Source organism: Asparagus officinalis, chromosome 8, assembly GCF_001876935.1.
Source record: "Asparagus officinalis chromosome 8, Aspof.V1, whole genome shotgun sequence".
NCBI lineage: Eukaryota > Viridiplantae > Streptophyta > Magnoliopsida > Asparagales > Asparagaceae > Asparagus > Asparagus officinalis.
In genome coordinates this window covers 79,541,623-79,565,282 of record NC_033801.1, presented here as the reverse complement: position 1 = coordinate 79,565,282, position 23,660 = coordinate 79,541,623, and positions in this window count along the sequence as shown.

Genomic DNA, 23,660 nt, shown 5'->3' with positions numbered 1-23,660 from the left:
CTGGGGACTAGATTTTTCACCGATGAAGATGTGGTGGCGCAATCCGACACCAAGCTCGCTGGAACGACTGTTGAAGCTTTGATCATAGAGTTCGATCAAGCTAAGTATGAGGAGTTACTCTCCTCCGAATCCCTTAGCCCTAAGGCTATGCACAAGATCCGTAAAGTTTCTAAGGAGACTAAAGCTCCAGTTATGACCGACTCGTCGACGGACTATCTCCCCTGGAGGTTGCACTGTTCATACAGTCCCCTCTCTGAAGGAGATGACTTAGCTTTGTCTAAACTCGTCAATCAAGTTGAAGGTTCCATGCTCGTGCCTAAACAACGGGTATCGGGTCACAAGAGGCTTATCATCACGACTAACCTGATCAGTACAGATGGTGACGTCATTGTAAAAGCCTTAAAACATGATAAGAACAACACCGCTCTACGAAGGAGAAGATCTCGACGACTAGCAATGAGAAATGCTTCCCAAGTCTACTGATAGATAGGGGGTTCCAACTTCAACCTCGCGTTCAGTGAGAAATGCTTCCCAAGTCTCTGATTTAAGGGAACTTTTATCAAGAGAAAGGCTGGTGCAACAAGCCACTCATTCATGTCAATGTGAGCGGCTTATTTCTACAGTCCTCTCAAAATGCCAATGTTGTGCTTTTGTGCCTAGGCGATCAGTGTTTGACCGATTGACGAGTGTTGCTCGACCAAGCAAGCGACAACTTCATTATAAGAAGAAGCCTTCGGAGACCAAGTATCCTAGAGTCACTATCAATGTAATCGGTAGAGAGAAGTAGTTTGTCCCTAGTTCTAATGAGTCAAAGATGGATCGTTTTCCAAGCGTCAAAGAAATCGCTTGCGAGTTTGAAGAAATCTACCAACACACTCGGACACGAACATGAGCCATTCCCCTATCAACTATCAGAGATTGGCTAGAGGAACTACATCCGATTGTGAGCATTCAGCTATCGCATAATCTCAATCCTCTAGCTCTTTCGTAAAACATGAGAGCTCTGCCTATATGATAGAAAACCATGAAGATCTCGTGAAGAGACTTGATGAGCAGCAAGCCATGTTCAAAGGACAACAGGAAGCCATCAATGAACTTTGGATCCTGATGACTCAATATGTCATAGACAGTGCTAAATCTCAGAAGACAAATTCACCGCTAAGGCAAGAATCTTCCCGAAGAGGAAAATCGTCTTCATCCCAACCTCACACAAGTAAAGGGAAAGGAAAAATGGTTGATGATGCTGCTTCTGATCAAGAAGCCCACAACCTAGAATATTCCTTGATGAAGGAAGAGAGACTGAGAACGAGTAGAATCTCCAATCTGCCAAAATAGAAGAATTGAAAGCCCGACTCAATTCCATTACTAACAGAAGCGAGCTTCAAGATGAGGGAGTTGGTAGGCCCTATCCTGTCGAATGGGATGTAGCCCCTTATCCTCCAAAGTTTGAAGTCTCGATGCAACAAATTTTTAACGATACGAGATCACCGAATAAACATATCTATCATTTTAAGTGACATACTAGGAATATGATATCAAACGACACCATACTGGCTCGATTGTTCATTGGCACCCTCAAAGGAGTTGTCTTTGAATGATTCATGAAACTGCCTGCCGGATGTATCCAAAAATAGGCGGATCTAGAGAGAGTCTTCCTGTCAAGATTCTTTAAAGAGGATACAGAAGTCTCCATCCATACCCTTCTCGCCACTAAGCAGAAGAAGAGGGAGCCGTCAAAGACTTCGTCAAGAGTTTCCGAAGCATGGCTATTCGATGCTCGTCAGGTATGACACAGTCTATCTTAGTAGAGACCTGTCGACACAACTTGCATACCAACCTTCTAGCATAAATGAGGATTACAAAATGTTGTTCCTAGAGACAACAAATTTCTCTAGGTGAACAAGCTCAAAAAATTATTGTCAGGATCAAAGCCAAAGAACAAAGTAGGCAGAATCAACCTGAGCAAAGGGACTAAACCCAATCGTCTTAGTCAGAAGGGGAAGATACTACGACCACTGAAGCCAATCCTCTTTAATAGGATGGCGGGTCCACAAAGCTATCATGTTAACAGTTACCTCTGATAGCCAAACTCTTCAGATAATGGCCTACTGTGTGATATATTCCAATCATAGTCGTTATACTCCAATGTCACTGAATGACTTAACGGATAGTGGCCCACTAGGCGATGTGCCCTGTCTACCCCTTTTCCCTCCTGTAGTTGTTCAAGACTGGGGTTTGGTTTATTTATGGTCCACTAGATTATGAGTAATAAATTTTCTGAGTTGTCATGTTCAATAGGATACCTCTGTCAACCATAAAATCCACAAATCTTGTCACGTTAATATTACACCTCTCACAATCAACTTATCGACTCTCTTCAATAGAGCGATAAGTCCTCAAAGTTGCTTCGATCGCAATACATTCCTGTCATGTTAATATTACACCTCTTACAATCTATTTGTCAATTCTCGTCAATAGGATGATAAGTCCTCAAAGTTGTTCTGATCGTAATAAAATTCCGTCACATTAATATGACACCTCTAACAATTAACTTATCGACTCTCTCTAATAGAACGATAAGTCCTCAAAGTTGCCATGACCACAACAAATTCCTGTCACGTTAATATAACACCTCTGATAATCAACTTATCGACTCTCTCTAATAGAGCGATAAGTCCTTAAAGTTTCCCCAATCGTAACAAATTTCTATCACGTTAATATGTCACCTCTGACAATTAACTTATCGACTCTTTTTAATAGAGCGATAGATCCATAATCTTGTCACGTTAACAAAACACCTCTGACAATCAACTTATCGACTCTCTTCAATAGAGTGATAGGTCCACAATCTTTTCACGTTAACAAAACACCTATGACAATCAATTTATCGACTCTCTTCAATAGAGTGATAGGTCCACAATCTTATCACGTTAACAATACACATCTGACAATTAATTTATCGACTCTCTTCAATAGAGTGATAGGTCCACAATCTTGTCATGTTAACAAAATACCTCTGACAATCAACTTATCGACTCTTTTTAATAGAGCGATAGGCCTATAAAATACTGTTAGGTTAACATCACACTTCTAACAGTTAAACCACATAATGAACTTGTTAATCCTTTTTTAACAAGACTAGAAACTTTTCATTATAAAATCCCCAGCGGATTAAAGATTTTTCGGAATTATCCTGGTGATAATGAAGAAAATTTCTGAATTTCACCCTAAGTGAAAATTCATGCCAAGTTAATACTACACCTTTGGTACTTCCAACTTTCTTTCAGTGCTTTAAGTGAAAACATAACACAGGATGAAACGGCGGTAAAGCCTACGTATTCAATATTATAGCAGGTTGTTATTAATAACACTAGAATCCATGTCTTACACGCATGGGGGACTTTATCTCGATCCCTAATTATAGATGACCTTATGCCTAACACACGTTGCCGGGTAATCCATTCCCATGAAATTGATAAAGTCTATGTATTCGGTATCATAGCACTAAGTCTAAAAGAGTTCATTCTTTTAGCAAAAAGTTATATGTGGAACGGACTTAAACAATCCATATGCTAGCTCGACTCAAACGGTAGTCTGTAAAAGATTATCAAATCCGTTGATGGCTGAGAGTTTGTCAAAAATCCTATGAATATTTGTGGGCTAATCAGCTGAATGGATGTGAGCCGTGACGTGATGTTTGAGAGCTTCTGTTCATGAGTAGCTTGTACCGTTGCTACAGTTTCTCTTTGAAGCTCATCCTCACACAGGTCCTATATGGCAAATCCTTTCAACCAAGATACCTTCGAAGCGGGTGCAGAGAACAACTTCTTTATGACAATGAATCAACAGCTCCAAGATCAGAGTTGAGATCGAAAGTATTTTAAAAATTCGTCTCAGTCAACCGCGAAATTTCGATAACTTTGGAGGGGGTTTTGTATGCTGTCTAAAAATTACTGTAGATAGTTGATCCCCATCAAACACCAATGAATGAAGTTATAATTTGACGGCTTCCAAAAGGCTACAATTTGAAAACTTTCACGTAGATCGATAAAGGTTATAATCTGATGACCTTCATAATAACCTATGAAAAGCTCTAATTCAACAGTCTTCACAATCAACATCAGGAGTTATAATCTGATGACTCTCATCTTTTCAAGGATCCAAGATGAAGATTATAAGATGACGATCTTTGTAATGTTCTAGCAAAAGAGACTACAAATTGACGATCTCTTCAAATCAAAACGCAGATATCTCTCAAACCGTAAGGAATTTGGCAAAATGGACGGGAGCAAACCGAACCCTTTGGGTAAGTTTGGTCGGCTCCATCTCATCGAGATAGTCAATTTTCATATATAATTCATCCAACTCTAACTTACGATTTGAAAGTTATGACCTGTTCTCCACAACAAGTCATGTTCTCAAGTCTGTCTACAAGACGGGACTTCGCCTGAACATTGGAATTTGCCTGAAGCTCGCCAAGCTTGTTTGAGGCTTGCCTCTATGTTCCAGAGTAGAAACAATGGAACCACTATGTTCTCATAAACAAAATACGGCGTTTTCAACCGCTAACACAGCACAAACGCAACGTTCTTAAGCCACAGATGCAGTTCAGATTCAGCCGCGGACGCAGCTCGAATCCAGCCGCTAAAGCAGCTTCCAAACGTTGCGTTCTAACATAACTAACGTATAACAAACGTAGATTCCACGGACTATGTTCACAGCCGCTGAAGTAGCTTAAATCTAGCTGCTAACGTAGCTTCCAGACCATGCATTCAAACGCAGGTTCACACGCGGAACGCAAATCACTGCGTTTGACTTATTCAAACGGTTCCAAAAACTATTTTCCACCCATGATCTGGGGAGTGGTTTAAGGGTTTTTACACCCAATTAATGGGGCAATTAAGCTCCTATTAAGGAGGGGGTTAAGGGGTGGTTACACCCGAAAAACCCTTATAAATAACTAAAAATTCAGCTTAGTTCGGGGTTGCTTCGGATCCTCTTTTCGGCAGCAAAGAAGGGATCTTTGGGTAGATCATCAAACGGCTAGAATTTTGGAGATCTAAAGGTGCTTTTGAGGAGAAGGTCGGCATTCTTCCTTTAATAACCGAGAGCATCTTCTGGTTCAGCAACAGAGAGCTTAGATGTTGGCTTGAAACCGATTTTTGGTTAAATCAATTAACTCGTTTACAGAGTTTAAACTCACACTGAGTTATTAAACTCGTTAAGAGTTTTTTTCAAACTTGCCACGCAAGTTCATCCAAGACTTCGAGTCAAGAGGCAAAGACAAAATTCCACGAGGTGAGGTGTTCGGATTGTCAATGTAAAGAAAGCTCGACACGAACATTGAGGGAGGCATTCCATCGACACCAAGAAGAACCCAGTTTTAAACAAAAGGAAGGATCTCCGTTGATCTTTCTCTCTTTTGTAAATTGGGAATCCGATTGAGACAAATTATAATTTATTTTTCTAAATTTGTTAGAGAGAGATTGCATTGAGAGAATTGTAATCTATTATTTTTCTAAGTCTATTAGAGATAATATTGCAAATTTATTTTCTTAATTTATTCTTTCATTTTTCCCACCAAACAAAAGATGGTGACTCCGCTTGGGACTAGCTTTTTCACTGATGAAGAAGTGGTGATGCAATCCGACATCAAGCTTGCTAGAACAATTGTTAAAACTCTGATCATCAAGTTCGATCAAGCCAAGTATGAGGAGTTACTCTCCTCCGGATCCCTTAGCCCCAAGGCTATGCGCAAGATCCGCAAAGTTTCTAAGGAGACTAAAGCTCCAGTTGTGATTGACTCGTCGAAGTACTATCTTTCCTGGGGTTACACTATTCATACAGTCCCCTTTCTGAAAGAGAAGACTTGGCTTTGGCTAAACTCGTCAATCGAGTTGAAGGTTCCATGCCTGTACCAAAACAGCGGGTATCGGGTCACAAGAGACTTATCATCACAACTAACCTGATCAGTACAGATAGTAACGTCATTGCAGAAGCCTTAAAATAGGATAAGAAGAACGCCGCTAGACGAAGGAGAATATTTCGACGACGAGCACAACTCCGAAAAATCCAATCTCTTAACCAATGCAAGCCTTGCGTTTGTGAGCCGAAACGCGATCCTGAGCTTTGCGTTTCTATTTCAAAACAAGAGCCTCGTGTTCATGAGCACAAATGAGAATCTCATGTGAACCAAGTTGAACGCAGCCCTCAGTGGTGCGTTATGCAACCAAAACGCTGCCCTTAGAGGTATGGTTTACAATCAAAACGCAGCCCTCAGGGGCGCGTTATTCAAGCAAAATGCAGCCCTTAGGCCTACATCTCACCTTCAAAATGTAGCCCTTAGGCCTGCGTTTTACCTTCAAAATGCAGCTCTTAGGCCTGTGTTTTACCTTCAAAATGCAGCCCCCAAGACTACGTTGACTAGCTAGAATGCAGCTCGCAGAGGTACGTTTCACCACCAAAACGCAGACCTTAGTTTTTCGTTCTTCAATCTAAACACGACCCCCCGTGTTCCTTCTTCAAGACCCGATGTGATTCGTCGTATCATAAAAGATCGACATGGATTTAAGATCCATGTTCACCAAGAACCAGTCCCGTCTATTGATGGACAGAGGGTTCCAGCTTTAACCTGACGTTCAGTGAGAAATGCTTCCCAAGTCTCTAATTTAAGAGAACTTTTATCAAGAGAAAGACCGGTGCAACAAGCCACTCATTCATATCAATGTGAACAGCTTATTTCTGCGATCCTCTCAGAATGCCAACGTTATGCTTTTGTGCCTAGCCGATTGATAATCACATTTTATTACAATTTTATACCCTCATTATCTATTTTATATGAATAAATATAGCACTAATAATTATTTTTATCTTTAATTGCAGGTTAATAAAGAATAACTCCCAAAAATCCCATCTCTCAACAAAGACCCTTGAGTAAATGAAGAAATAAGAGAATTAATTTTTGAAAATCACATGTGTGCAAGGAACCGGATTTGGACTTGGTTGCTTAAAAATAAATTGGACTTTTATGCAAAAATCACTAGCTGCTACAGTGGACCGAACTTGGACTTGGGCTGCAGAGAATTAATTTCCAAATCAAATGAAATTGGGCCGGCCCTCAAAGATGCTTGTTGCAGATTTTTGTTAGGAAAATCAAGGGAGAAATGCAACTTGGGCCGAACTCTAAAATCAAATGCAACCGGACTTCATTGATTGCTTGCTGCAGATTTGTTTGGAAATAAAAAAAATGGGCCGGACTTCATTGCATTTCTCCATGGACTTTGCTTTTGATTTTTAAAATCAAAACTTCATCAAATGCAACCGGACTTTGTGCTGCAAAATCAAAAGGTCATTGGGCCGGATTTGCTTATGGGCTTTGTTTATGGGCTTTGTGTTGTAAATGTTCAAAATCAAAGAAATGTCATTGGGCCAAACTTGCTTACATGAATCATTTTCTCAAATGGACTGTGCTGCATATTTTAAAAATCAAATGATATGAATGGGCCGGACTTGCAGCAAATATTTGGACTTTCATTTTCTTTTGAAAATCATATGAATGTTGGGCTAGAGAAGAAAAAAAAGCAAATTCAAAGGTGGAGATTGTTGCTTGGGGCTCAAGACAAATCCAATGGCTCATATTCATTGAAGATTAGTATAAATAGGGGTAGAGAGTGAGGAGTTAGGGGTGTGAAAATTTTTGTAACTCCTTTTGGAGAGGAGGACTACTCTTAATTGAGAAGGCCTTCGAAAATTATAACTTTAGTTGCAATTATTAATAATAATTGTTTCACCACTTTAAATTTTTCTCTTCTTCTCTTTGTTGGATGATGAAGATGAAGATGAAGATGGAGAATTATTTGAAGATTTGCATTTCTTTCTTTTTCTCTTTTATTACTTATTAGTTTAGATTTATTTCTATGCTTGTAGTTTAGATTTTATTTTCTTGTTAAATAGCCAAGAGGCTAGAACCCTCTTGCCTTAGATTTATTTTATGCTTATAGAGTAGATTTATTTTTGTGCATTTAATTCTTGCAATTTTATTTTGTAGTTTAGATTTTATAATTTATTTTGTAGTTAGATTTTAATTTCTTACACTAATCACCTTGAGGCTAGAACCCTCCTGGGTTTAGTTTTTCTTTTTGTTTATTTTTATTTTGTTTGATTCGCCTATAGGCTAGAACCCTCTAGGGAATCACCATTTTCTAAGAAGTGGGTTCAATTTTAGATTATCCATATCTATAATTTAATCCATCATCTTTAATTTCTTGCATTTTCTTTTATTCTTGAATTTTATTCTTCATTCTTGATTTTTTTTATTCATTTTTCCTTCTCACCTTATTGATCATACTCAAATCCACTCTCACTTACACTTTGCACCTATTCACACACCACTTTCACTCTCTCAATCTCTTCACAATCACATTCACTCATCAATCTTATTTGTCACGCACACAACATAAGAACCGATTTTATATTTTCTCCTACAAAACACCTTCCTCGTGGGATCGATATCTTAAATACTATAACTTGACACGGTTGTGCACTTGCAACCTTTTTGGTACATGTTTATGCCGCATCAAGTTTTTGGCGCCGTTGCCGGGGAAGGTGCTTAAGTAGGTTTTAATTATTTTGGTTCTTTAACTTGTGTATTTTTTGTGAAGGAAACGCTTGGAGCTTGAAGATCGCGGATTGGAGAGCTAGGATTTGAAGATTTGCTTTCGGGTAAGTCCTCTTTCTAGTTTTTAATTCCACCCTTTAGCTACTTCTTCACAATTAGAGACAATTAGGACTTAAAAAAAAAGAGATTTTATTTTTTGTTGACCATAATAAAATTCATCCTCCACTTTGACATTTACTAACAAGATAATAAATTCAAACAAATCCCCCCTTCTCATTTGTTTGATTGTTAACCCTAATTAAAAAAAAGATTTTTCTTTTCTATCCTTTTTAGTTGCTTTTAATTCATAGGGTTGCATTTCATATAGTGTAGGAATTCACCAAGTGATTTGAGCATCTTGATTTGATACATACTTAAAAATATTTTTAAGGGCAAAACCCCATAATCAAAATAAGGTGAGGGATTTCATCACCCTTTCCTTAGCCCAAAAATCACTAATTCCTCACTACACTACCCAAGCCTAATAAAACACATTAGACGTTGGCCCCTAAGGATTCGAGCTCAATAAGGAACAAGAAATCCTTAAGTGGACCGGTTTAAGTTTTCTCAGATTAGTTGGTGTCTAAGGCAAGGTTTAGGGGTTGCGTAAAGCGCTCCGCAAGGAAAGAGGTACTTAATTGATCTTTGATCACCCTCTAGTACTATCCTTACCTGGCTAACTACCTGGGTAAAACTTTGATCTTTTCACTGTAGGAGTTTTTGGTTAGGAGCTAGTCTAGTTGAGTTAGGCTTAACCCTAGAATTAAAGTGATTGAAAAGTGATTGTTTTGATTTGTTTTAGTTAGGATTTTTTTTCTTTATCTTCTCATAAAAAAAAACTAATTTTCTTTCTTTTCTTTTAAAAAAAATATAAAAAAAATAAAAAATAAAAAAAAAGAAATATTTTGGTGTATGCAACAGTGGATTAGAGATAATACACGTCGATTAATTCGCTTTGAACCAATCATAGAAATGGAGCATCCTAATCCACCCGTTCTTCATGATATGTGCTATCCCATTAGGAATGCAATCCCCTCATGCATTAGGCTCCCCGAAACAAATGGAATAAATTTTGAGCTTAGACCGCAATACATAAACATGCTTCCCAAATTCCTTGGTAATGAAACAGAAGACGCATATATTTTTATTTCGGAATTTGAGGAAGTGTGTATTATGATTAAAATGAGAGAATTAAATGAAGATGCGGTTAAGCTTAGATTTATTCCATTTGCTCTTAAGGATAAAGCTAAAAAATGGCTGTACAGCTTACCAACAAATTCCATCTCAACTTGGGATGAATTTGTCACCGTTTTTCTTAAGAAATTTTTTCCTATTCATAAAACGGTAAAGCTTAGGAACAGCATTCAAAACTTTAAAATTATCCCGGGAGAACCTTTTTGGAAGTATTTTGACCGATTTAAAGATCTTCTCATCCAATGTCCTCATCACGGTTTAGAGAAATGGCGATTGTGCCAAATAATTTATGAGGGATTAGATTATTCTGCAAAAACTTCCTTAGAATCAATGTGCCACGGGGATTTTATGAGGAAAAATGCTGATGAAGCTTGGGAGTTTTTGGAGAGTCTTTCTGAAAAAACAATGCAATGGGAACAGTGCGATGACAGGGTTTCATCAGTTCCCCATTCTAAGTCTAGTGGTCTTTCCTTGGAGTCAAACATTGCTTCTGAAGCGAAGATGGCGACAATTCTGCGGAGGTTAGAAGCCTTAGAAATTAAGGAACGAGCTACAGCTCAAATCAATCATGTTTCTGCCTCAGGATGTCATAATTGTCAGTCTCCTACCCACGTTTCAGATGAATGCCCTCTCCTAGGAAACAACAATTCATTAGAACAGATGAACGCTGCATTACAGCACCCTAGAAATGATCTATTTTCTCCAACCTACAATCCAGGTTGGAGAAATCATCCTAATTTTGCATGGAATCTAGGAAATTCTCCCGGAACTCAAAACTTCACTCCCGCTTCGACCCAACATTTTCCTAGGGGAAACACAGTTCCATTCAATTCTCATTCACAATTTCAACAACCCAATCTGCCGTATCAAAATCAGTCTCCTCCTCATCAAGCTGTAATTCAAACTCCTCACAATCCAGATCAAGATAAACGTCTCAATGTCTTGGAAAGGGGTTTAGAAACCATAATTAAGGCCTCTACTCAAACCACGAATATGTTGACTCAAACATCTAGCACGTTGAATTCCTTCATGCAATCAACCGGACAAATGCTCAACTCCAACACTCAAGCTATAGCTAGATTAGAATCCCAACTTGGTCAACTAGCTAGTGCCGTGAGTGAAAGAGAGAAAGGAAAATTTCCGAGTCAACCCGTGGTCAACCCTAATAACACAGGATGCAGTTCATCCTATGAAGCTCAAGTGAATGCAATCCATTCCCTTCGGTCAGGTAGACAGGTTGATAATCAAGTGAGAACTCCTCCAAGTCAAACTCTTGATCCTGTACAAATTCCTTCTCCTTCTCCTTCTGATGAATCTATTCAACAATCACTCCCTGCAGATGACCACGAACCCGAACCCGAACCTGAGCCTGCTTTTGATAGGTTTAGACTGGTTGCTCCCTTTCCAGATAGACTCAGGTCTAGGAAACACTCTCCTCAGGAGGAGAAGATCCTAGAAACATTTAAGCAGGTTAAGGTCAACATTCCTCTCTTAGATGCAATTGAACAAATTCCATCTTATGCTAAATTTTTAAAAGAATTGTGCACTAAGAAGAGGAGAATAAATGTCCCAAAGAAAGTCTTTTTAGCCGCCAATATCAGTGAAATGCTATCAAATCCCATACCTTTGAAACGTAAAGATCCAGGTTCCCCCATCATTTCATGTATCATTGGTAATACTCACATTGATAAGGCGCTTTTAGACTTAGGGGCCAGTGTCAATTTGCTTCCATATTCAGTCTATCAGCAATTGGGTCTAGGTGTACTGAACCCAACCAAATGCACCTTACAGTTGGCTGATAGATCTGTTAAGGTCCCTATGGGTGAGTTAGAGGATGTTCTGATTAAGGTTGGAGATTTTATTTTTCCAGTAGATTTTGTAGTCTTGGAAACACAGCCTGTTTCCAATCCCAAAGGACAGACACCTGTCATCTTAGGACGACCGTTCTTAGCCACTTCTAATGCTCTCATCAACTGTAGAACTGGTCAAATGAAGCTGTCCTTTGGGAATTTGACTGCTGATCTCAACATTTTTAATCCAGGGGACCAACCAAATAATCAGCCTCTAGAAATAAACTACATTCAGGAAAGATCAGAAGAAGAAGAAGAAGAAGAGTGTGATTTAAGTTTTGAGGAAATTTTTGATGAAGAGTTAGAGTTTTTAGAAGAAGCAGATCAGGTCCTTGAGAATAATAAAACTGTGTTAAACATGTTCAGAATAATAAAAAGAATTTATTCTTCTCTCATTTGAGAGTTTCTTGTTTAGTTGTTAAAAAAAAGAAAAAAGAAAAAAAAAGAAAAAAGAAGAAAAGAAGAAAAAAAAAGAAAAGAAGAAAAGTTTGATTTCCTCCTCCTCAGACCAAAGGTAATTGCAGATTTTTATCAGCGAACCAAATGTAAGTGCTTCACTTCTTATCTGCTTTACTTTATGCATCATAGAGTTTGCATTGAGGACAATACAAAATTTAGGTGTGGGGGTGGGAATTAGTTATTTTTTCTCTCTTTATTTTACAATTTTAGTGCATTTTTGTCATTTTTTTTCCTTTTCCTTAAAAAAATTATAAAAATATTTTTGTTTTTTTTCCCTTTTTCTTAAAAAAAAAAATTTAAAAATATCGTCACTTGCCAAATTGATAGAGTTATGTAATAATTGATTTATTTGATAAATTTGAAATTTTCTAATCCCTAGTTGGTTATTTACTTAAGTTCACCTTTTATGATAACTCTAAATAAATTTCTTAAGAAATAATTTTCAAAGTAGTATACTTTACTTAAGCCTTAACTTGGATTTTTATTTAAAATAATGAAATTTTTGCATGCTTAACTTAGAGTTGAAAATAATTTTTTTTCAAAGTGTCTTGATTTACATATTTTCAAAATATATATACATATAAAAAAAAATTGCAAAAGAAGAGTGCGAAAAATGGGCACAAAAAAAAAAACTCTTGAAATCGAGGTGATTCTATCTTATAAAGCCTAAGCTGACCGAGTAATTAAGCCCAAGGAGTATTTTCATACTTAATGACCTAAGTCCATTTGGGTTGGGATCCATTGGCCCAAAACTTGTTAAATGGTCACTTAGAAAGCCCGTTAAAGTAGAAAAAAAATCACCAAGAAAGAAAGAGTTAAAAAAAATTAAAAAAAAACTAATAAATTTTTTATAATTGTATATATGGTCTTGGAAAATATTTTAAATCAAGCAACTTGAAAATTATTTAAAACAAAGAGTTAGCATGTTCTTTTCAAAACTTTTAAATTAAATTTCTAAGTTTGGCCTGGTTTTGTTTTGCTACAATGAGAAGATTTTCTTGAAAATATACCTTAGAGTTATATATAAAAATGTTTTCTTGAGTGATAACTGGCTCCAATTAGATTATCTAAAAGTTATCAAGTGAATTTAGTTATTTACTGACTTCTTTAATTTGGCAAGTTGACCAAATTTTGTGGGTATATTCACTGCAAACCCTCACGAGACTACAACTCGTCCACTAGGGTAACCTAGGGATTTAAAGGCTTGTTGTATGCGCTAAATACAACCGCGATTCCTGCGAAAGTGAGTTAGAATTTTCTTTTTATTTTCTTTGCTAGAGGACTAGCAAAAGTTAAGGTGTAGGGGTATTTGATAATCACATTTTATTACAATTTTATACCCTCATTATCTATCTTATATGAATAAATATAGCACTAATAATTATTTTTATCTTTAATTGCAGGTTAATAAAGAATAACTCCCAAAAATCCCATCTCTCAACAAAGACCCTTGAGTAAATGAAGAAATAAGAGAATTAATTTTTGAAAATCACATGTGTGCAAGGAACCGGATTTGGACTTGGTTGCTTAAAAATAAATTGGACTTTTATGCAAAAATCACTAGCTGCCATAGTGGACCGAACTTGGACTTGGGCTGCAGAGAATTAATTTCCAAATCAAATGAAATTGGGCCGGCCCTCAAAGATGCTTGCTGCAGATTTTTGTTAGGAAAATCAAGGGAGAAATGCAACTTGGGCCGAACTCTAAAATCAAATGCAACCGGACTTCATTGATTGCTTGCTGCAGATTTGTTTGGAAATAAAAAAATGGGCCGGACTTCATTGCATTTCTCCATAAACTTTGCTTTTGATTTTTAAAATCAAAACTTCATCAAATGCAACCGGACTTTGTGCTGCGAAATCAAAAGGTCATTGGGCCGGATTTGCTTATGGGCTTTGTGTGGTAAATGTTCAAAATCAAAGAAATGTCATTGGGCCAAACTTGCTTACATGAATCATTTTCTCAAATGGACTGTGCTGCATATTTTAAAAATCAAATGATATGAATGGGCCGGACCTGCAGCAAATATTTGGACTTTCATTTTCTTTTGAAAATCATATGGATGTTGGGCTAGAGAAGAACAAAAAGCAAATTGGAGAATTATTTGAAGGATTTGCATTTCTTTCTTTTTCTCTTTTATTACTTATTAGTTTAGATTTATTTCTATGCTTGTAGTTTAGATTTTATTTTCTTGTTAAATAGCCAAGAGGCTAGAACCCTCTTGCCTTAGATTTATTTTATGCTTATAGAGTAGATTTATTTTTGTGCATTTAATTCTTGCAATTTTATTTTGTAGTTTAGATTTTACAATTTATTTTGTAGTTAGATTTTAATTTCTTACACTAATCACCTTGAGGCTAGAACCCTCTTGGGTTTAGTTTTTCTTTTTGTTTATTTTTATTTTGTTTGATTCGCCTTTAGGCTAGAACCCTCTAGGGAATCACTCTTTTCTAAGAAGTGGGTTTAATTTTAGATTATCCATATCTATAATTGAATCCATCATCTTTAATTTCTTGCATTTTCTTTTATTCTTGAATTTTATTCTTCATTCTTGATTTTTTTTATTTTATTCATTTTTCCTTCTCACCTTATTGATCATACTCAAATCCACTCTCACTTACACTTTGCACCTATTCACACACCACTTTCACTCTCTCAATCTCTTCACAATCATATTCACTCATCAATCTTATTTGTCACGCACACAACATAAGAACCGATTTTATATTTTCTCCTACAACAACACCTTCCTCGTGGGATCGATATCTTAAATACTATAACTTGACACGGTTGTGCACTTGTAACCTTTTTGGTACATGTTTATGCCGCATCAGCGATTAGTGTTCGACTGATTGACGAGCGTTGCTTAACCAAGCAAGCGACAACATCATTACAAGAAGAAGCCTTTAGAGACTGAGTATCTTAGAGTCACTATTAATATGATCAGTAGAGGGAAGTCGTCAGTCCCTAGCTCTGATGAGTCAGATACGGATTGTTCTCCAAGCGTCAAAGAATTCGCTAGCGAGTTTGAAGGAATCTACCAACGCACTCAAACACGAATAGGAGCCATTCCCCTGTCAACTATCGGAGATTGGCTAGAGGAACTACATCCGATGGTGAGCATTCAGCTATCGCAGAATCTCAATCCTCTAGCTCTTTCGTAGAACATGAGAGCTCCGTCTATATGACGGGAAACCATGAAGATCTTGTGAAGAGACTTGATGAATAGCAAGCCATGATCAAAGCACAATAGGAAGCCATCAATGAACTCTGGATCCTGATGACTCAATACGTCACAGATAGGGCCAAATCTCAGAAGATAAATTCGCCTTTAAGACAAGAATCTTCCTGGAGAGGAAAATTGTCTTCATCCCGATCTCACACAAGTAAAGGGAAGGGAAAGTGGTTGATGATGAGCAACATTAATAGTATAACCTAAACTACGTGCACCATGCACATCCATGATATATAAATGTAAGCAAGATGTAATAAAAATAAAAACTAGATTAGCAAAATCAAAGTGAGGATCTTTGACTCAAGACGATTAAGCTAAAAATCAAAGAGCACCAAGCTCTAATACCAAATAAAATTACCCTAGAGGGGGGGAGGGGTGAATATGGTATATACTAATCTAATCTAATTTAATGCTAATTTAAAACTTATTAATAATTATATCCTAACAAGAGTGATATTCAACAAAATATGAACAGTGATATGTAATTAAACAAGGGCGAAATAAACATGAACAAATATACAAATGAGATAGTGATAAATGACAATCGCAAACACATAATATGACCATGATGTTCGGTCACCCTCGACCTACGTCTTCGCTCCTCATTCTCGAGGAGAATCTCCACTATCTCAACCGGTTTTCAATGTTCACCGAAAATATTTATAACTCACACAATCAGTTATCTAGCTCACTAAAAACTTTCACAACTCACACAATTGCAATCATACAATACACCGTCTAAGTGTTGGCCTAACTTGTGTCAACTTTCTCAAGTGCTTGAATTCACCACCTTTCCCTAGCCTTTACTACCAACGCCACTCCTTTTGAAATTGACCCTGTTTCTCACCACGCACTCCTCTCGGTGTACTTGTGTATTACAATGTGTTCACTCAATAAGGCACAAGGAAAAATGATTTGTTCTCTAATACAAGATGAGAACTAAGATAAGCCCACACTCAAAGATACAATCTCACAACCCCAATATACTATGTATAAAATACTTAAGCTCAAGTGGTTGCATGTTACCAATGAGTATAAATAAAATCAAACTTGAATTAATCTTGAAAATATAAATATGATAATTTAAGTATAAACAAGCTAGATAATTGAGTTTAGAAAACTTCTCCAAAATCACAAATATAAATATGATAATTTAAGTATAAACAAGCTAGATAATTGAGTTTAGAAAACTTCTCCAAAATCACAAAGAGATGTAGATGTTTAAGTATAAACAAGCTAGATAATTGAGTTTAGAAAACTTCTCCAAAATCACAAAGAGATGTAGATGAGGGGATGAGGTTGAATTCCTCAAACCGAAAATGTAAGCCTCTTCTTTGTGAAAACTTCTTCACACAAAACAAACTTAAAAAACTCTTAAACATTCTTAAACACTTGTAAAACTTGTTTTAAAACTTTCTTAAATATTATACAAGAGTTGAGGATAGAGGGGTATATATAGGTACTTAATACAACAGCCCAAAGAAAAAAAAAAGAGAAAAACCACACAAAAATCAGATTTGGGAAAAAACTAGCCATTATGCAATGACTTTCTAATCAGTTGACTAAATAGTGTTCAGTCGACTGATGCACTGTTCACAATTGACTGACAATAATGATTAGTCGACTGATAACGTGCACGATAGCTTCTGAAATTTTCGCATAGCTGGCTTTATAAAATCAATTACAAATAATAAATCAACTTCAAAATTCTTGATATTTTGAGGAATGTTTCTACACACATATATAAACATTTTATAGAAAGAATTTATAAGATATCATTTTCCATTTGTGAGAAATAATTGTTTTAATACAGATATTCCAGATTCTAAAAACTAGTAAAATACTTGATTTTGTAAAATCAATTTGACATAGTAAATCAACTCTAAAAGTGATAAAATTTTGAGAAATATTTATAAACATGTAATAGAATATGTTAGAAAAATAATTTTTCAAATTGGATTTTCTATTTGTGAAAACTTATTTATTTTGTAAACTGTTCAAAAACCTGAAATCGTCAAACACTTGATTTTGATGAAACGATTTTAAACAAGCTTAGAAATTCTTTTGAATGGTTTTATAGACTTATTAAAAGTATAAATAAGTATTTAATCCATAAACATATTATTTATTAAATAAAGATGATAAATATGAACCAGATGTATGAAATTTCCCTAGAGGGAGGTGAATAGGGTAATATGCTAATCTAATCCGATATTAATGCCAATTAAAAACTTATTAACAATTTATTAATACAAGAATGATATACAACTAGTTATGAGCTAAAATATGCAATATATAGGGTGATATAAACATAAACTAAAAAGCAAATAAGATAGTGTGCAAATAATCAACACAAACACACAAAGATGATCACGGAGTTCGGTCCTTCCGACCTACATCTCTGCTCCCCACTCCCTGGGAGAATCCACTATCACAACGGGTTTTTAACGTTCACCCAAAATGTTTACACCTCACAATCAGTTTTTTAGCTCACCAAAAATTTCACAATCTCACACACTTGCAATCATACTCTAAAGCCTCTAAGTGTTGGCCTAGCCTGTGTCACATTCCTCAAGTGTTCGGATTTACAACCTCTCCCTAGGGTTTACTACTGATGCTACTTCTCTTAGAATCAACCCCCTCTCTTACCACACACTCCTCTCGGTGTACAAGTGTATTAAAAATGCATCTCACAAATAAGCACAATAACAAATGGTTTGTTCTCTAATACAAAATAAGAACTAAGTGTAAGCTCAGTCAATCATACCCACAATCCAAATTACACAATGTGTGATAATACTATAAGCTCAATGGTTGTGTGTGAAACTATAAACAATAATAAAACCAAACTTAATTGTAAATCTTGCTTAGTGAAAAGATAAATAACAAATAAAAATATGTAAAGCTAGAATTAAGTTTAGTGAAACTTCTCTAAGATGACAAGAGTAAGAGAGATGAAAGATTGAAGCTCAAACACCAAAGATGATCTCTTCTTTCTCTTGTAAAAATCTCTTCACAAAACTTGTTAACACACTAAACAAACTTTAAAACCCCTTGTAAACTTGTTTAAAACTTTTCTTAGATATTTTGAATGTTAAATGCAATTGGGTATATATAGGGTAGAAGAACCCAGCCCAAGAAGTACACAAAAACCCATAAAAATCACAAAACAATAAAATCTGGAAAATAGTTGTTATTGTGCAACGGCTAGTTTATAAGTCGACTTAGGAAATGGTATAAGTTGACTTATATCTTATGAGTCAACTGGTATGAGTTATAAGTTGACTTAGCAGACGAAAACAACAAACTAGATAACAGAACATAAGTCAACTTGTAAAATTCATAAGTCGACTTATCATATATAAGTCGACTTGCTTGGAGTATAAGTCGACTCAGCAGACTTGTAAAATTCATAAGTCGACTTATCATATATAAGTCGACTTGCTTGGAGTATAAGTCGACTCAGCAGATGAAAACTGTATTTTCCAGAACTTATCATATATAAGTCGACTTGCTTGGAGTATAAGTCGACTCAGCAGATGAAAACTGTATTTTCCAGAACAGTTCATAATTCGACTTGCTATAGTACATAAGTCGACTTATAAACATGCACAAGCACTGTTCATGTTTGAAAATTAAGTTTTGAAGTGCCTTTAAAAATAGCAAATAAATTCTAAAAAATATAAAACTTTGGGAAATGTTTATAAACATATAATAAACATGTTATAAAAAGAATTTTTCAAATTGCATTTTCTAATTATAAAAACTTATCATTTTGCAAAATAGTCCAAAAATATGAAAACTTAACAACACATGTTTTTGACTAACAAACTTGCATATTCATTTTGAATGGATTAAAGGACCTAGGAAAAGATATAAAATGGTGTAATTTAGTCTTTAATCCATAAACACACATTTTTACAAATAAACATGATTTCATTGATTTTAAACTTGTTGATTAATGAAATCATCTTAAGAACATATAAACATGAAAATATATTTATATATGTGTATTGAGTTTTCAGGTTTATGTGGCTAAACACAGTGTTTACCAAAACCAAAAATGATAAATATGAAACATGTATGTATGTATATAGATAAGTAAATTTATTTCATATTCAAACTTGAAAACTATAAAAGCAAAACGTGTATGTGTGTATAAAATTAAGCTCTAAGTTTTAACACGCATAATATAAACCTAAACTAATGTACCCAAGATAAAAATCTTTATTAACCTCAATCTTGGTTAGTGGGGATGAAGTGCTAAAAATCTTTGCTTGAATTACGACGGCTTCATTCCGATATTCCTTCCATCCTCCAATGGATATGATCGTGTAGGCGCAATTCAACCAACCTCCAACGTTGATGTTTATCTAGAATATCTAATGAGCAAACACAAACACTAGACAAGACGATGTTAGGGATTGTTTGTACATCATCATCAAAACAAATGTACTAACAATGTATATGTATATAAATATATCTATTTGTTACATATTTACTTAATCAAAAACGAAAACGTGTATGTGTATATATTTGAGCTTTAAGTATAACACACAAAGTATAAACACCTAAACTAAATATACCAAGCAATGGATCTTCAATTAGGCTCGACTTGGTTGAAGATGAAGCTTGACCTTATACTTGACTTGAATTCATCATTGCTTCATTCCGATATCCTTCCAACATCCTTTGAATGTTATCGTTAAGCTCAATTCTATCCAACCTCCATCATAGGATCTTTGTGTAGCATAACTAACAATCAAATATAAACGATTAATAAATATTATTAGGAATTGTTTGTTAATCATCAAAACTAGATTAGATAGTAGGCTCATAAACATGAGACCTAACAGAGATGAGCTGGCCTAATATTAACTAACCAGTTGAAACAACCATTAGATAAACAAGTAAATTTCTTAAGACTAGAAGTATCTTCAAATTCATCTCCAAGATTGATGCCATTAATGTCAGGAAAACTATAGTAAAGACAATTGGTTTACATACATAGCGACGAATTTCCGTGACATACCTAATGGTCCACTTGGAGCGCTCGTACCTTTGAAGTAACGAGACTCTCTCTACATCCTTAGTTGTAGCAGAAATGAGCGACAAATAGTGAAGAGTATACCACACCATCAAATAGGTGTATGGTAACTCCACCCTGGGGTTTGGAACGTTCTCTCTTGGGCACTCTTCTACTTGATTTACATAGTCGATGACTAACTCCCTCAGCCTAAGATGCAAATGAATGGATTTGGGGATGTTATGTGATTCATTAATTTCCATGAGGGACTTGGGTGCATGAATGTTAGGGACCATGACGTACAATGGAGATGGATTGAGCTTGACCAGTTGATCAATATAGAAGTAGAGAATGAACTTTAGGTACAATTGAATTCGAAGTAGTTGCATGAATTTGAATGCTCGACAAACATTGTTAAGAATTGTTTGTTAATAATCAAAACTAGATTAGATAGTAGGATCATAAACATGAGACCTAACAGAGATGAGCCGGCCTGATATTAACTAACCAGTTGAAACAACCATTGGATAAACAAGTGAATTCCTTAAGACTAGATGTATCTTCAAATTAATCTCCAAGATTGATGCCATTAATGTTAGGAAAACAATAGTGAAGACAGTTGGTTTACATACATGGCGACAAATTTTCGTGATAAAGCTAATGTTCCACTTGGAGCGCTCGTACCTTTGAAGTAACGAGACTCCCTCTACATGCTTAGTTGCAGCAGAAATGAGCGACGAATAGTATAGAGTATACCACACCATCAAATAGGTGTTTGGTAAATCCACCCTAGGGTTTGGAACGTTCTCTCTTGGGCACTCTTCTGCTTGATTTAGATAGTCGGTGACTAACTCCCTCGGCCCAAGATGTATACAGCTGATCGTTGCGGGAAGCAAAGCTAAGTTGTGCCCATGAGTGATCAGCATGGTAAAGAAAAATCACCTTGATTATGATGCAATCATTCGATCAAGAGGGTAAAACACAACCTTTCAACCAAATCAAAGGAAATCTCACAAGCAACGCCTGAGTAGAAATGGGTTATTCAGCCTGATAGTGGGAGCTCTTGAAAGTTTCCCCTGCATGAAACCCACACTCATCCGATTCAGCATGGTGAAGTACAAGATCACTAATTTTAAGGATCCTATCTTCCACCTCAAGACCTGTGATTGGCAAAATTGAATCAACCCTTTGCTTTTTGCTCATGTTCGGAAATAAATACACAGTCTAAGGAACTCGAGTGATATTAGGCCCATGCGCAGCATGTGAAACTATCTGATGGTAAATATGCAGATCCTTAGAACACCTCACCAAGAGGAACATTCTGAAACATGGTCATTAGCTCCACATTCATAAGAAGGAACTCTTTATATAGTCCCTCCCCCATCGACAAATGGGATACTTTGTATATCTCATGGAGATCTATCCTCGTCTCCTCTCCTGGAGTGAAGAAAGTTTTACTGTCGATGTTATACAGCTCCAAAATATTATAAAACATGGGTGCATAAATGTTCACTCCATATTTTGAGGTTTGCATTGCCAAATAGAGCCTCAACCTTGTTAGACTTCCCTCAAAGTAGTGAGGGCATAATTAATCAAACAAGCCCACTACTTAGTGTTGGTTGATTTGACCTAACTAGGGAACCTAACACCCTCTTCAAGTATTGACCCTTAGTGTTGGCGAAGTGCTTCCCAAAAATATTGGAGACCACAAGTACTTCATTCACAGGGGCATCAACCTGGACAGAACTAGGATAAAGACCCACAATGCTAACTCTGTAGAGTCGCTCTTGACGAAAGCCACCATCACGCTTCAAAGAGCCCACTTTCATGATGTCCTCTTTGTTAGTGAGTTTGAAACACATCAAATGAACGATATTATCAATGTTCCTTCTCATAATTGAAGATGGAAGTACCCCTTTGGTTGCCATCACCAAACAAGAACTGGTTTCCTGATTGACCAGTCTTTGGGATAGAGAATTCAGCATCTGTTATGAGTTCTCTCAGCATTTAGCACTTCCAAGTCGGATAGCATTGTGAACTACTATTCCTGAAGAATAGAGGAATACTCCCACTAAATACAAGCTCCATACTTTCATCTTGAGACCCATTGTGCCCACAACAACTACGACAACTATGAGGCGTATTCACTAGAACGACTGCACAAAGAAGGGAGAACAAGTCAAAAGACAAAGACTAAAAAAAATCAATTAAGTCTTTGTACTCTAATGCAAAGCTCACTAAACCTACTTAGGGGAAGCTCATTTGGGAGCGAAAGTCATCTTAAGTATCAAAATTTTGGCTAAAGTGTTGACAAGGCAGGCGAAGTTCATACCAATAGCAGCGACCTGTCGCTGGTGAAACTAAAAAAAGGACAAAACAGTCATAAAAATCACGTCATTGGTAGCAAAACAGTTTTGAATATCCTAAGGCACTATTGAAGCCTAATGGAGGCTATTCTTGGTATATCAAGAGATCGTCGTTGTTGGGATTGAAGTTTATCTAATGCTATCTTGAGCTACGGTGGCACAACATTAGTTCTTAGCTAACGAGATCTACCAGCAACACCTCTTTTTCTTGAGATCACATGATAAGGAGCCATTAAAGAAAAACGCCAAAGATTTTAGTGAGTTTTAAGTAAACTAGGGTTTTTGAAATCAAAGTGAAGAAGATAGGAGGAAAATAATTCTATTTATAGGCTTGCCCTAAACTTCGCTAAGGATTCTCGCCCTGAGCTTCACCAAGATTCTCATCCAAAGCTTCGGTGTGAATCTCGCTCTAAACTTCATTGACGAGCAAACTTCGCCATAATTTTAGGTGCATAAATTGAGGATTTGAATTTTTAAAATCATCATAACAAGCTCCACCCAACCGACTTTTACTTAATTTTGCAGAAGTAAATGCACTTTGCTAACTGACCTGACGATTGAAGTGAACTTTGTCAAGTGATGTAGTGAACTTCGCTGAAGTCCTGGAATTGACCAAAGCCAACTCAATTTGTCTGAGAGTCTGCTTGGTGAATCTTAATTTGATGATCATGGCCAATATAATGAATCTTCCAACACAATAACTACATGTAGAGTTCAAGTTTGCAGCAGAAGTAAAGTATGCACAAGATCAAGTACATAAAGATGGATAATTTTATAAAAATTTTATTTTTTATTGATCAAAGGCTTTACTACATAAATATAACATTCAGACTATCTAGTCATAAGGGTGATAGGTATTCGCTACCTCAACAAC